Raw genomic sequence first — 15,266 nt, 5'->3', positions numbered from 1 at the left:
ATCTTCCAACTACTCAAAATTTCCTCCATTAAAAAAAAAGTCAAAACAAACACAAAGCACACTTTGCTCCTTGCTTATATAGTAGTTGTGAGATTAAAGATAAATATCACAACACTGGGACATTTACTCCAGATGACTAGGGCTCAATGATAACACTGGGGTCCTATAGTTTGGTCAGAGGCATTATCTGGCCGAAGAGTCCAAAACCCCCCCCAATAACAACCCTAAACTACAACTCCCAGAATTCCATAGCATGTTGCCTTGGTGGTTAAAGTGGGATAACAGTGCTATAATTCTGCAGTGTGAAAGAGTCCTGGGTAACAAGGAGAAAACTAGTGCCAGAATTTCCCCTATTATACTAGTGTGTGAGTAGGATATAATTTAGCACTAAAGTCAGAATCGGCCAAGCCATTGTATTCCCAATTACCATGTATGGATGTGAGAGCTGGGCAGTAAAGAAAGTGTGTAAGAGGAAAATCAACTCATCTGAGATGCAATGATGGAGAAAAGTGCTGAGGATACTGCAGAGTGCTAAAAAGACAATATATATATATATATATATATATATATATATATATATATATATATATATATATATTCTACTACCTCCTACCTTTCCTAGCATTATTTCCTTTTCTAATGAATCATATATATATTGTCTTTTATATATGGGTCCTTGTGATCCATATACATATGGGTCCTTGTGATCCTTGAACAGTTCAAATCTGAACTCCTGGAAGCCAAGATGATGAAACTGAGGCTGTCATACTTTGGCCATATCATGCGAAGGCATGATTCATTAGAAAAGGAAATAATGCTAGGAAAGGTAGGAGGTAGTAGAAAAAGAAGAAGACCGCATGCCAGATGGATAAACTCATTCACACGGGCCTGAATTTGCAGGACCTCAGCAGAGTCATGGAGGATAGGTGGTCTTGGAGATGTCTCATACACATGGCTACCATGAGGCAGGGTTAATGTGTGGGCAGTTATCAACAAACAACAAACTAGTGTTAGGTCTTTTTAAGGAGTGGAGCAATGAGGTATACAGTACTTCCTTGTGCAATAGTTTTGCCCTGGCATTACACAAAGCTACAGGGCACAGCTGCACACAGCCTACACAAGCACTATATGGTCTCCCTTGTGCATCTCAGCCCAAGCAGCAGTCTAATTATGATGGTGGATATTTATACTCTGCCATTTGATTCTTGACCTAGGAGTGAGAAAATGTAATATATTTTTCCAATTCTGATGATTTTACAAACCAACCATATGCATGTAAGACATGTAATAAAGTTTCCAGTGTGGCCCATGTTGATAACTAAGTTTGATTTTCCTGACCTTGAGCTATTTAGAATTAATAAAAATAAGCTCCTTGGTGGTTTAGAATTGCATGCGTAGAAATTGTCCAGTGGGGAGGGCTAACTTGTGGCCCTGCAGATGTTTTTTGGAGTGGGCCAACCAGTTTAACCAGTGGATACAAATGAGAGTTGCAATCTAACACATCTGGAGGTTCACAGGTTGCCCACTTCTGCTGCAAGATATTCCTTGTCTGCATCTTTCTAGCACAATGTTAGAGTACATGCTTTGCATGCAGAAAGTCCAGCTTCAACACTGGGCATCACTAGGAAGACTTGGAAAGACTCTTGAACATTGGAGAGCCAATCCTAGTCTTTCCAGACAGTACTGGGAGAGATGGACCATTGATCTTAGTCAGTAAAAGGCAGCTTCCTATATGCATAGAAAACTGACTTTAGCTGTTTTGTTCATTGTATTTTTCTGTACACCAAGGGTGAGAATAATATGTCCATGTGCCCTCTGTAGTCCCACAGGACCATTTTCTAGCCCATAAAACCCTCCCAGATTCTTCCAGCTACTCCCATAATTTAAAATAAATTGGCCAAAAAATAAGAATGATTTTTAGGTTATCCTGTCATGTGCTGGAAAGTGTCAGGAATAGCAATTCTTCTTTAAGAAAAAATGCTGCCATTTCCAGGTGTCTTAAAGCGAGGTGGCTAATGGCATCCGTGACAAATGAGGTAACCTAGTTGTTCATTTATATCCACAAAAGAGGTTCAGCACCTTGGATAGTTCCTTTAATGTTTGGGATAAAAACTGGAATGAATTAACTCCCCACTAACATAGAAACTACTAGCCACCACTGGTTTTAGAAGACCAGAAGCTAACATCTGACCACATGTGGTTTATGATGAGAGGCTGGACAGCCAACAGCAGGTTCTGTCTTGGAAGATTATCACACCGGGGTTAAAACGTTCCCCGGTGCGTTCTAATGTGATGGGGCCCAGAATGCCAGTTTACTGCACATCGGAATGCCACCTTTGCCGCCGGGCATTTCCATTGCATTCCCGTTGAGTTCCAGAGGGCGCCATTTGTGGGAACTGTTTCAAAGCATCCCCAGAAATGGCGTCCCCTGGAACTCAATGGGAACACGATGGGAACGCTCGACGGCAAAGGCGGCATTCCGGTGTGCAGTAAACTGGTGTTCTGGGCCCATCGTGTTCCCATCACGCTCCATGCACCCCCCCCTCCGTTAGAACGCACCGGGGAACATTTTAACCCTGGTGTGATAATCTTCTTGTGGTCAGTAAATTGGCCCCTGTATCCCTGGAGCTTGCTCTCCCTGACTTAGATTGTTCTTTTGCAATAGCTAAGGAAAATATGGATGTTGGTAAGGCATGCAGAGTTAGCATGAAGGAAGAGCATACAAGCATTTCCAGAGCTTTCCTTCAGGCAAAATGATGAATCCACATGAGGGTAACTTAAACTGACAAACACAAGCTTCCTTAACTTGCAGTTAAACTATTTTATAATTAGTCACTTTATTGCAATTAATTGCTCATCTTTACCAATTAACTCAGCTGATCATGGGGCGTCTTCAGCCCTGAGTGCAACCCTGAGCCCATTAAGGTAAATGCATACATGGAAATCTAACTCATAGTTTTGCTTGACACAGTGGAATTGGAACCCTGATAGTTGTTGTAAAGGGGAGTTGTGTAATTTATGATGGCAGCTGCAAGTTTATGGAAATGTTCCATGCACACCTGCTGTACAAACATAAATTAGCACTGAGGTTAAAATGAATTGTGTTAGGTGCTGAGATTACTGTGCTACCTTTTGTAACCTCAGGCCTTAAGACACTGAGGCTGCATCTCGATAGTCACTCACCTGGGAGGAAGCCCTATTGGACTCCATAGGATGTCCTTCTCTGTACACATGTGTACGCAGTTGGATGATGCTTGCTTGCATATTAGTATTGTGTTTTTGGATTCACAAAAGTATATGTGCCTCCCTCCCTAATTGAAAATACAGATTTCTATTTGCCTCTCTAAAAGATCTCCCGAGGGCCTATCCACAAATGACATGACAATGACGCCAGGTTTGCTTTGGTGCATGCAGTTGAAAGGAAGCTGCAGCCAATTGTATTGTAACAGGAAATCTGTCAATAAAAGTAACCATTTTGCCATGCCATGGTCTGCATGTTGAAATCAAGGGTTAAACAGGTACTTGTCTGTACAACGGACAAGGAAATATTAAATATATGGGCTTGAAGTTTATGTCTGGGCTTAGAGCAAGCCTAACCAAAATATAAAGATTAGATGTTCTCTCAGAAAAAACTACAACTTCCAAAAAAATCTAAAATCATACAGAGGTGGAGTCAAATGTGTAGCTTCCAAATATGGTACTGGGAACTACTATGTAAGGGTGGTGGGAAGTGCTACAAATCTCTATTTTCTGGCACTTTTGGGAATCACTGAATTTATTCTATAACTAATTACAGATAAACAAATATATACATGGTAAATTACAGCAGTCTGAGGTAGATCTCCCCATAGTCTGAGACAAAATGCTGCTGGATTATTGCAGTCCTCTGAAGAGAGAGAACACTTTGTTTAGAATGCTTTTATTGAATGCTAATCCAGCTGATATTTTCCCTCTGTAGCAATGTGTAATGCTTATGCAGAATTAATGCAATGTATTATACTGAAATGCAAATGCTGAAATGGTACCAAACATTGAAACGTATGTAAATGCCTGTATGAGAATTCCTCAGCAAATGATATGTCACTTTTAAACAGAGGCTGGATTGGTCATCTGTCAGGGGTGCTTTGATTGTGTATAGGAGTTGGACTGGATGGCACTTGAGGTCTCTTCTAATTCTATGATTTTATTATTCTATGACCATTATGAGGTACTATATGTTCTTGAGAGTTGTAAACTAAGAGCTCAAGCTAGATATAGTTTGAGAAGCATAAGCAAAGAACCTGGAGTACCTCTTCAGTAGTTCATACTATGTACTTCACAGAAGAGCCTGAGAAAATTACGTTTTTGGACTACAGCTTCCAGAATCTGCTAATGGCCTTTCCAGTGATTATTCAATGAATAACCAGGTGATTATGACAGAAGAGAACTTATTGCTTCAGATGGAAAGCTAACTAGGCATGGCAGCCGTATGTTTGTGGGCAAAATGAATTAAAGCAAGCACCAGTTTTAGGAACCTGAGGAAACAGTGAAGTATGGAAGTACTTTAATTCATCTCTTTGTGCTTCAGGTTCCTATACACACTGGGAAAATTAGCTCATAAAAATATTGTCACAAACCTCTGTAAGGCAGAGAATTCCACACTTTCTAACTGCTGTGTGACATTCTGCCAGCATTTTCACATTAAACCTATCCTGAGGGCTATTGAAAGGCTCTTCTATCGTGTCCCATCAGAGAAGATGTGCGAAGATGTAGGAGAGGGCCTTCTTGGTCGTGGCACCTCAGTTGTCAAGTGCCTTTCCCTTGGAAGTCTGATAGGTGCCAACATTGCTTTTTTATTTTAAAAAATTAGGGGGGGTGTTTAATGATTTCCTCCAGTTTGTACATATGCATTTCTTTCTTTCTTTCTTTCTTTCTTTCTTTCTTTCTTTCTTTCTTTTTTAAAAAAATCATTTTATTTAATACAAACACAGTATATATCTCTACCATGGACAAACAAAACAAAACAAAACAACAAGACCACAAAACAACAAACTACAAAAAAAAATAGACACTAGTGATGGTTATATTCCTCCCTGTTGTCATACTTCGTTTAAACGATAATATACTTATGCATCTACTAAATTCAAACTCAGTTCATTTTACAAAATCTAAAACTTTTACAAAACCAGTTCCCAGTCTTTCTATAAATGGGTCAAAGATTTCTTCTTGATCAACATTGCGGAGGAGCCCTGGCGGCGCAGTGGTTAAATTCCTATACTGCAGCCACTCACTCACAAACCACAAGGTTGTGAGTTCAGTCCCAGCCAGGGGTTCAGGGTCAACTCAGACTTGTATCCTTCCAAAGTTGCTAAAATGAGTAACCAGATTGTTGGGGGCAATTAGCTTACACTTTGTAAACCGCTTAGGTAGTGTTTAAGTGCACTGATAAGCGGTATAGAAAGGTACTTTCTATTGCTATTGCTATAAATTAGTACATGCAAGTAACAGCTTCCTTCCATCTTTGAGCATAGATGATTCTCGCAGCTGTAACCATATATTTTAAAGTCCTTCTACGTGCATGGTTTTAACAGTTTTGTTTTAATTTCTTTCATAGTTTAGTATGGTTTTAGACTATAAATTATCTTTTGTTCTTTTATATTTTAAAAGGAAACATGTGTACACATGTGTATCTTCTTTTTATATGGGCCCCACACTGCAGATTGGCTAGTGGAGAAGGGGCTAGTCCAGGAAGAGAGGCCATAGGAGAAGCTTCAAGATGGTGACCATGTAAACAATTGGTCTTCTAGAGAGGCAGAGAGGGAAAGCAAAAAATGACACAACATCAGGTCTGCAGGATATTGTTGGGGTGGTGGCAAAGCAGGTTTATCATTCAGGAACATAACCTTTTCCAACCTCACATCTTCCAGGTGAATTGGAGTGCAACTCCTATCACTCCAAGCCTTCACAGGTTGTGCTGGAGACTATGCAAGTTGTACTACTGAAAGGCACTGTGCTGGTGAAATCTGGTTTTGATTAGGTCTGCCCCCCCCCCCTCTAATGGCCTCTTCTTGATACTTCCCAAGGGTCCTTATGATTCTCTCCAGTCATGACTAATATACTCATTATTGTCAGCATACATATATGGCATTTTCTCACAACAGAATATGTTCAAAGTAGCTTATAAAACAATACACAAGCCAGGAGTCACTACCATGTGCATTTGTAAATCTGTCGGGAGTCCCTGCTCTTCTTCCCTGGAGTCTCAGAAAGGACTTTCCGTAGCATCATGTGGATCCTCAGATATGTATGTATCTCTTGGCATGGATCTGGAAAATTTGATTTGATCAGCATATCCAGGTACAGGTGTTTGTGCACATCATATATACACATACACTGTGCACACGGGGCACATTTGTTACATCAGTGTTTATAGCATACGGTTCTGCTCTCATTCTTGTGTGTGTGCCTTCAGGTCATCTGTTGACTTATGGTGACCCCATTAATTTCACAGGGTTTTCTTGGGCAAGGAAAGTCAAAGGTGGTTTTGCCAGTTCCTTTTCTATTGTTTTTGGAGATATTCAGAAGACAATCTGGATAATATCATGGTGTTCTCAATCATACAGTGCCACATTCTGTCTTATGATCTTATTCATCCACTATGACTAAAGTATTTAAATGCAAACTTGGATCCCCAAAGCTGAACATAAAATATTGATATGAAGAGACTATACACTTCATACATTACCATTTCTAAACGATTTTAGCAGTAGGTAGGAAAGTGTAATTTTCCAACAGTAATATTTCAATTTGTTCTTATTATATATCCTTGTATTAGATTTTCTGGAAACAATAACAATTATAGCAGAACATGGGAAGGAGCTTCTTCTTTAAGTGAATTATTATCCTGTTCAGCTTGATATAGCTGTAGCAATTAGACATATTTAAACTCTCCAATGCAGTCTCAGTACTGTTTCTGCATCCTTGCACTCAAGCCATGATGATCAGTAAACTGATCAGTGAACTTCTCATCATAGGTCAGACCTGGTGACACGATGGCTAAGTGAGGTAAACAGATAGACTAGCTTTTGACCCCGTATCCAATGAGACCAGGATTAATTTCTTCACTGCCAGCCCATCTGTCAGGTAGAGAGCCAAGTCGGGCTGGCATTCATTATTACAGTGACATATTCATAACCTAGAATTATGGATCCATAACTACTCTGTATTTAGTAAGACAATGTAGTCTTACTGTAGGACTTTGTAAACATGACCCACAAACCCACCTTAACAGCCAGCAGTCAGATCAAGATGAAGGAGGTCTGCTCAATTGCCAGTCAGAGTGAAAGGAAATAAAGAGTGCAACTTAACAAGGGATTAGCTATATTTCTTTTGCAATGTAATCAAAACCTTTTAGGTACATTTGTGGCTATGAGGCATGGAGCTGCAACTGAATCATTGCATGGTTCACACACTGTCTTGTCTTGTGACTTGTGCTCTGTTATGGGTAATGAGACACTAAATGTTATTATCACATTTGTACCACAGACCCACAGCTGGCAGTGGTCAGACATGTTCCCAAAGTAACTTAACTAACTATTGAGAAATGATGAAGATAATTGCTTTTGAAAAATGTAACCACAATGATAACTAAAAACTTGGGAGTATCTTGTAACAATAACTGTAACTAATGACTTTTTAAAAGTAACTTTCTACTGACTTGAATGCTCATTTCATTTCATTTCATTTCATATCCTCTTCTCTCCTATCAGTATTCTCTTCCAGAAGACATGGTTCCCTTGTCAGAAGACCTCTATACAGCCATGCTGCCTCAAATGTGTCATCATATCAACAAAGACAGATTTCCACCTTTTCTCTTTTCATCGGAAGAAGTTCAAACGTTCTTGTTGTTCAAGAAGGGAAGTGAAGTGCACTGCACTTAGTGGGGACCAGTGTTCCTTCCCACACCACTTGCTCACTCACATGCCCTAACATCAACACACACACCCCGAACATACAGTGCCAGCCTACACCTCTGGTGCTATGAAGAATGATCCAACATTGGCATCCCCACTTGTTTGCCACAGCAGCCTAAAGTGGCCATGGAAATGACAGGCGTATGCTTTCCACATACCTATACAGAAGTCAGTTCTTCATTGAATTGGCTTTACCATTACTATAATGCCTGTTTCCAAAGAGTTCTTGGGTCCAAAGCACTGTGGGGCAGATAACTAAGAAAATCACCTGTGCTGTGCAGTCAGATGTTAATGAAGCAATGAAATAAATCTGGAAGTGGCTGGGAGGTGTATGGCTGGCTCATTCTCTTCCGCTGCTAGCTCTAGTGGCAGATGATGGTGTCACCCCTATCATCATCATCATCATCATCCCCATTGCTATCACTGCAGAAGGGAAATTTCTGTAGTGGCAGCTCTTCAGAACAGCACATGCCCTCCTGGGGTTACAGGGCAGAGACTGGTGTATTTGCATTCTGCCACCTGGCATGGCTGCTTCCCCAAGCTTTCTCACAGGGTCAACCCAGGCTCCTACATATCTCAGAACCCAAAATTCATCTTTCTTTTAAAATAATTACACAGGCACAATGAAGCAACAATGTTATTCATATACAAGAATCTGCAATACAACAGGAAGACTCTCATGTTAAGGCTGCAATTCTTCACTCTTACTTGGGAACTACGTCCTGCTCAAAGCAGTGGGAGTCACTTCCAATACATATGGCAGGAATTGTGATTCTTTCAAATGCACATGGAAAGGAATTGCATTAAATTTGATAGTACCGAGAAAAATAGACCTTTCACACCTTGTATGATTTGTTACAAGAAGAAACAGCTCGACTTGAGAACTCACACAGAGTGCTTCAAAGAAATCAGGCTCACACAAACCAATGTTCACACATTCAAATGTGAATGGCCAAAGTGCAAACATGATCTAGTCATTGGGGAAAATACACAAATTATGCAAAGTACATTAATAAATGCACATGTTAGGAAAAATCACCAATATTCTACATTGGCTATTTGACTACATATGCGTGATTAGGTAATGTGTCCTGGTCTGAACCCCCTAAATCTACCTTAAGAGTCAGCAGCTGAACTGGGTAACAGAGGTCTGTTCAGCTGGCAATCAGGTTACAAGAAGGAGGATGTTTCCAAACCCCTCCCACCAGATATCCACAGTGTGACAAGGTATTGCAACAGGGATCTTGCTTATGATTGTCACAGCTTTGTGTGAAAACCTCCTCCACCTTGCACCCCAGTGGGCAGCTGAACCCCTTTGCCTGATTCAGGTGATGGCTGATAAAGTGGACCCTCCATATCCACAGATTCGGCATCCATGCATTCACCCATCCACGGCTTTAAAATACTTTTAAAAATCTAAAAAACAAATCTTGTTTTTGCCATTAGTTGTTGCCCTTCTGTGCCTTCAAGGTGTTTCCAAATTATGGGGACCCTACAGTGAACCTATATAAGGGACATCATTTGACTATATCATTGTATATAATGAGACTTGAGCACCCATGGATTTTGATATCCACAGAGGATCCTGGAACCAAACTCCAGTGAATACTAAGGGCCCATGCTACATTGTCTTACTCAATATGGAGCAGTTACAGATCTGTAACTCTAGTTTATAAATCTGTAACTGCAATACTGCATGTCAGCCAATATGTTAATATGTGCTCAAATATCCTTTTGAACCTGTCCCCTCCAAAACAAACAAACAAACAAACAAACCCACAATGTCCCACAATGTAAAAGAAGGATGGGAAGAAAATGCAGGTGGGGTTGTAAGGAATGCAACCAATTTGAGACACAGAGATTTTCACATCCCTACTTCCAAAGCATTCTCTGCTTCTCTCTGCCTCAGCTTCTCTCTGGCAGCTTGTTTCATGATTGTTTGCTTTCCAGTCCTGGCATGTTTTGCTTGGAGGTCAGACCCATTGAATTCAATGGGACTTTCTGGTATGCCTAGTTGAAAAAAAAAGTTCTGGCAGTTGTGACTGCATGAGATATATTTTCCCTAAGCAAGCTAAACTAGTCTGTTTACTTTCTGGAAATTTTTACAAGCTTTGATCTTCAGTCAAAGGAAGGAGAGCTGAAAGTGGGAAATGGCAACTATGTGAAAGCTCTGTTCCTTGGTAACCACCCCACCCCAAAGACCCCTAAATAACTTTCAGCTCCACTGACAGAAGTGGCCCTTCCCTGAGCAGCTGGAAGAGGATTGGAGAGTCACGAGTGTGAGGAAATATTTCATCGTTTGATCCAGATACCCACCCACTGCCATTCCCAAGCCAGGTATTCCTTTTGGGTCAGGAACATCTGAAAACCTCTCAAGGGCTTGATACTTCTCTGTTCTGCACTGAATAGCTCTCTCACACGTTCTCTCTCCTTCTCAGTCCTGTAGAACAGGAGCAAGCAACTTCCTTACTACTCAGAGTGAAAAAAGCAGGGGGTGCAGGATAACATGTGACTGAAACCTTAAGCCAAGCAGTTATAGGCTAGAGCAGTGATTCTGATACTATCTGACTTGGGGGGACTGGCAATATGTTTTTCTGCAATGTGCCAGGAAGTGGCACCATGTTTGCACCCATTGGCTACAACTGTTTCTTTCCTTGAAATGTGCCAGGGACTGACTGGACCAGCACTGACACAGGGGTGCCACTTTGAGTAGCACTATGCTAGAACATACCAAACTAAAATAATGCCATTGAAGGCTTTCATGGCCGGCATCCATAGTTTTTTTGTGGGTTTTTTGGGCTATGTGGCCATGTTCTAGAAGAGTTTATTCCTGACGTTTCACCAGGATTTGTGGCTGGCATCTTCTGAGAATTTCACTTCTCTGAAGATGCAAGCCACAGATGGTGGCGAAATGTCAGGAATAAACTCTTCTAGAACATGGCCACATAGCCTGAAAAATTCACAAAAAACTATAAAAGGATGCCCTTTATTTTATCTGAAATGTGTACAGCCTTGGTCTTCTTACAAGTCCAACGCAGCTAACAGTCTGGGAACAATAAATAGTATTGAAAACATGAGTATAAATGATAACCCACAATGAAAAGCCCTATAAGTCACAGAACAGATAATCACAAAAAGTGTGCTTGTTAAAAAGCAATGTCCAAAAATGGCAATGGACAAAAAGTTCAGTTGGAGGCTCCACATCTGAATAGAAGATTACAAGCAGAGCCAATGTGGCATGCCTGTTTTGTGAGATCTCTGTGAGAAATAATGAAATCGCCTTAGATCTCAGAACTTTCCAAATGTGTTTGGAAAGCTTATGCTGTCTGAAGCTGCCTTTAACGTTTCACTAGGGGGGGGGATGCATTTATTTCATGAAATCCACTCCTATATAATGAGGATTAGAAACATCCTACTTTTCAGTGCTGGAGTTTGTGTATACTAGATAAAAGCTCTGAATGGTCTGAAGTTTTCTGGTTTCTCCAAAGACTCCCCCTCACAAGTCACAGGAAGGAAGGAAGGTTTCTTTCCTGGCTGGTTGCACTCTCACAATCATTTCCCCACATTCTGTTTTCGCTGTCAATCCAGATGAAGTTTTGTTTTACATCACTGAGAATTGAACTATGGATGTTTTGTTTCACAACATGTTTCAGTGACATGAAATGATAACATGGCTAGTGCCACTTTGACATAATGAATTTAGAATTAATATTTATTTTATTTACCACTCTTTATTAAACATACTTGTAGGTCATTTTCCCCCCTGCCCATCATGGCCCCAGAGCAATGTGCAGGAGGAGTTATGAAAATCATAGGCCTGTTACAGACTGCCAAAATAAAGCTGCTTTGGGTCTCTTTGGAGGTATGCTGTTTAAATGATGCATGCATCCTAAGAATCCAGAAGCTGCACCAAAGCTGCACTCCAGTGCTTAGGAATGGAGTGTGGCTTTGACACAACCTCTGGACTCTTAGGACCCATGCATCATTTAAACAGCATACCTCCAAAAAGACCCAAAGCAGCTTTATTTTGGCAGTCTGTAACAGGCCTTCTGGTCCATCTATTTATGGCTCTTTCCCATAAGTGTGTTCAGTCATGACATGATGATTTAGAACTAAACTTTATTTGGAAATCATCCTGTTGATGTTTAAGTAAGACATGATCAAAGGTCTGCCTATAGTATTTGATTTGAGGTGACTAGTTCACATGTTTGATGCTTCCTTCCTCAAATGAGGAGCTTGTTTGAATTCACTCTGTGGCATGTAAAAACCCAGTTGCCTTTTTAGCACTAAAAATGAAACAAAAAAACAAGTTTCAGGAAAATTGTTCTTGTTTAACAGGGAAAATTCCTTTCTGATATTCAAAATAGTCCCAAATGTCATAATGATAGTTATGATGATTATAATGTGTCAAGTGCACTAAACCATTAATCAGAAATATTGAACAATCAAAGCAATGTGAGACAAAGGTGATGTTAGCTAATATGAAACCTCTGGATTCAGGGTAGAAGATCTGGTTTCACTCAAGGTATATAGTTAAGGTGGGGGGAGGGGGAAGGAATGAAACCTTGTGTACAACTCACTGAAGATTATTTAAAATACAGCATCATGACATTTAATACCAAAGAAAATTTACTTGCAGACATTCTCATATTCTTGGGGATGTGACCATAATAAAACAGGCTTAATTCATTTGTAGCAGAAATGACCTAAAATCCAACAGTTCCAAATCATAATATTAAATAAGACAGAACAGATGCGGGGGAATTTAAGAACCACACAACTCAGTCATTATAATTTTATGTTGCCTTCAAGAGTGAAACGGCATAACATTTATTACTAGCAGCAAGCATTTAATAGCACAACATTGGGGGGAATCCAAAAACATGGAGACTCACTTCATGAGAATTAAGACAAGCTGGGTAAAATTCAACTTAAGTTTAAACTTAAATATTTATGTCCATTACAGACGGTTGATGAAAAGTGTACAATAAGTTATTTGTACAGTGGACCCTTGGTATCTGCTGGAGTTTGCTTCCAGGACCATCCGTGCACACCAAAATCCATGGATACTCAAGTCCCATTAAATACAATGGCATAGTAAAATGATATCCCTTATATAAAATAGAAAAATCAAGCTTTTGGGACTTTTTAGATATTAATATTTCCAAGTAGAGATGCTTGAATGCATGGATAAGGAATCCATGGATAAAGAGGGCTGGCTGTACTAAAAATGTTTTCACTATTAGCACAGTACACTTAATCAAACACAAGTGAATATGTTCTGAAAGTTCATAAATCCATAGCTCAGCAAAACATTGGGACATATTAACTGAATAAAAACATTAATTTTCAAATGTCTTACAGCTCTCATGAGAATCCCAAACTACAGCTTGCAATTAAATTTATTTTATTTATTTTTTAAAAGTGTTCTCCAATAGACCTTTATATTTTGAAGGAAAGGTGAAGGATGCAATGTCCCCTGAATCTGGATCACAGAATGCACCAGTCGCCTGCCATTTGGCCCTGAAGGTGCTCTTTACTACAAATATTACCTTTGAGAGATCTCAGGTAGTTTTGGGCATAGAACTGGTGCAAGGCTCTGATCTGAATTGGAAGGCTGCTTTTTCTCCATTATAAAAGGGACCATTGTGGCTACACACCCTTGGCCACATGTGGGGATGTAAATCCTTGACTATTTCATACGCGAACGCAAGGACAAAAAAGTATTTTAGTTTTCTCCCTGCTGTGGGAGAACATGACTATTTCTCAACAATATTCTCTATGTATTTGATAATTAAGAAGTGTTCCAGGGTGTTCAAAGGGATGTTTCTGTGCAGAAAAATAAGTAAGGGGTTTTTTTGGTGCCAAAAAACCCCATATTCTGTTTTCTGCAGAGAAAACTCCTCCAGCTTTACAACTTTCAGATAAAGCTGCAAAATCTCGCTGCTCTATTATTTTGCTGGGAAACTCATTTATCAAATAGGAAACTAATAACCAATAATAAATAAAAAATATTTTCCTACTCCTAACCACATGTCTATGGAAACTCATGTGTGTACATGTGTAATGCAGTACCAATGAGGAATATGGGTACAAGAGGTCTTTCCCAGAGATGTCGAGAACATCTATTTCCAAACTGGGCAGAACACTCAGACTTCAAGTGCATAGGTATTTATGTCAATGCTACTCACCAGTTCTACCTCTTAAACCAAGCAGTGCTCCAACTGAAGGATTTTCTGTGGTATTGAAAGATGAGGCACTAAGAAATGATGATTTTTCAGTTGCAGGTCACATTGAGAGAAGCAGCTGGAGGGAGCCCTCAGGGTCCTGCTGCAACTGCTTCTCACAACATGGCTGGCAATTGGGAGAGCAGAACAATCATTATTTCACAGTGCCCTGATCTGCAGAACTTTGGAGCCCTTCAGTTGGGGCACTGCCTGGAGGTATGTTTTGGGGATCACATTTGGTCATTAACAACCATAAATGTGAATATGAAGTCACAAGAGCATAAATCTGGCTTATGATCTCATAGACAGTGAGCAGGATTGTTGCTATCAACTGCCTTCAAGTCAATTTTGACTCATGGTGACCCTGTGAATGAGTTACCTCCAAGACTTCTTGTCCTCAACTGCTCTACTCAGGCCCTGCTCTACTGTGGCCTCCTTGACTGAGTTCAACCATCTGACATGTGGTCTTCCTCTCAACTTTCTGCCCTCTATCCTTCCTAGCATTATTGTCTTTTCTGGTGAGTCCTGCCTTCTCATGATGCGGCCAAAGTACAACAACCTCAGTTTAGTCACCCTGGCTTCCAGAGAGAGTTCAGGCTTGATCTGTTCTAGGACTGATTTATTTACCTTTAACAGTTCATGGTATCTTCATCACACCACATCTCAAATTAGTTGATTATCTTCCTATCAGATTTCTTCGTTGTTCAGGTTTCATATCCACAGATGGTGAAGGGATGTTATCTTTGATAAACACAGAAATTAACATATGTCACAAAAGAGAGAAATGGTTTGGTTAATAGGCTAACCCATATCCCAGGATTGGGGAATTGGTGGCCATCTGGGTGGTGTAGGACTTCAAATATCATCAGTCATAACATTGCAAGTAGTAAGGTTTGATGTATATTGTTGTTCAGCAACATCTGGAAGGCCATAGATTACCCATTCCTGCTCTTCACATACTTTTAAGATAGATAGAGAAAGGCAGGGGTTGGGTAAATTATCCTGTGCCAAATAAGAATTAGAAGGAAGCTCTGGAAGTGGCTAGACAGGGAAGTGAAGACTATAGGTGTAATGAAAAGCTTAAGTT

The 15,266-nt window shown here is 40.1% G+C and overlaps 1 long non-coding RNA gene across 1 annotated transcript in view; it reads right to left on the bottom strand.

The window, feature by feature from the left end:
- LOC121919942 overlaps positions 1-14,883 on the bottom strand; it is a 41,390-nt gene extending 26,507 nt beyond the window's left edge. The window contains exon 1 of the long non-coding RNA XR_006101607.1: positions 14,807-14,883. This is a non-coding gene — a long non-coding RNA (uncharacterized LOC121919942). The remainder of the gene's footprint in view (positions 1-14,806) is intronic.
- Between the last annotated feature and the right edge of the window lie 383 nt (positions 14,884-15,266).

Source organism: Sceloporus undulatus, chromosome 1 (genome assembly GCF_019175285.1).
Source record: "Sceloporus undulatus isolate JIND9_A2432 ecotype Alabama chromosome 1, SceUnd_v1.1, whole genome shotgun sequence".
Lineage (NCBI taxonomy): Eukaryota > Metazoa > Chordata > Lepidosauria > Squamata > Phrynosomatidae > Sceloporus > Sceloporus undulatus.
The sequence above is the reverse complement of the archived record's forward strand: the minus strand, read 5'-3'. Positions and strand labels throughout refer to the sequence as shown.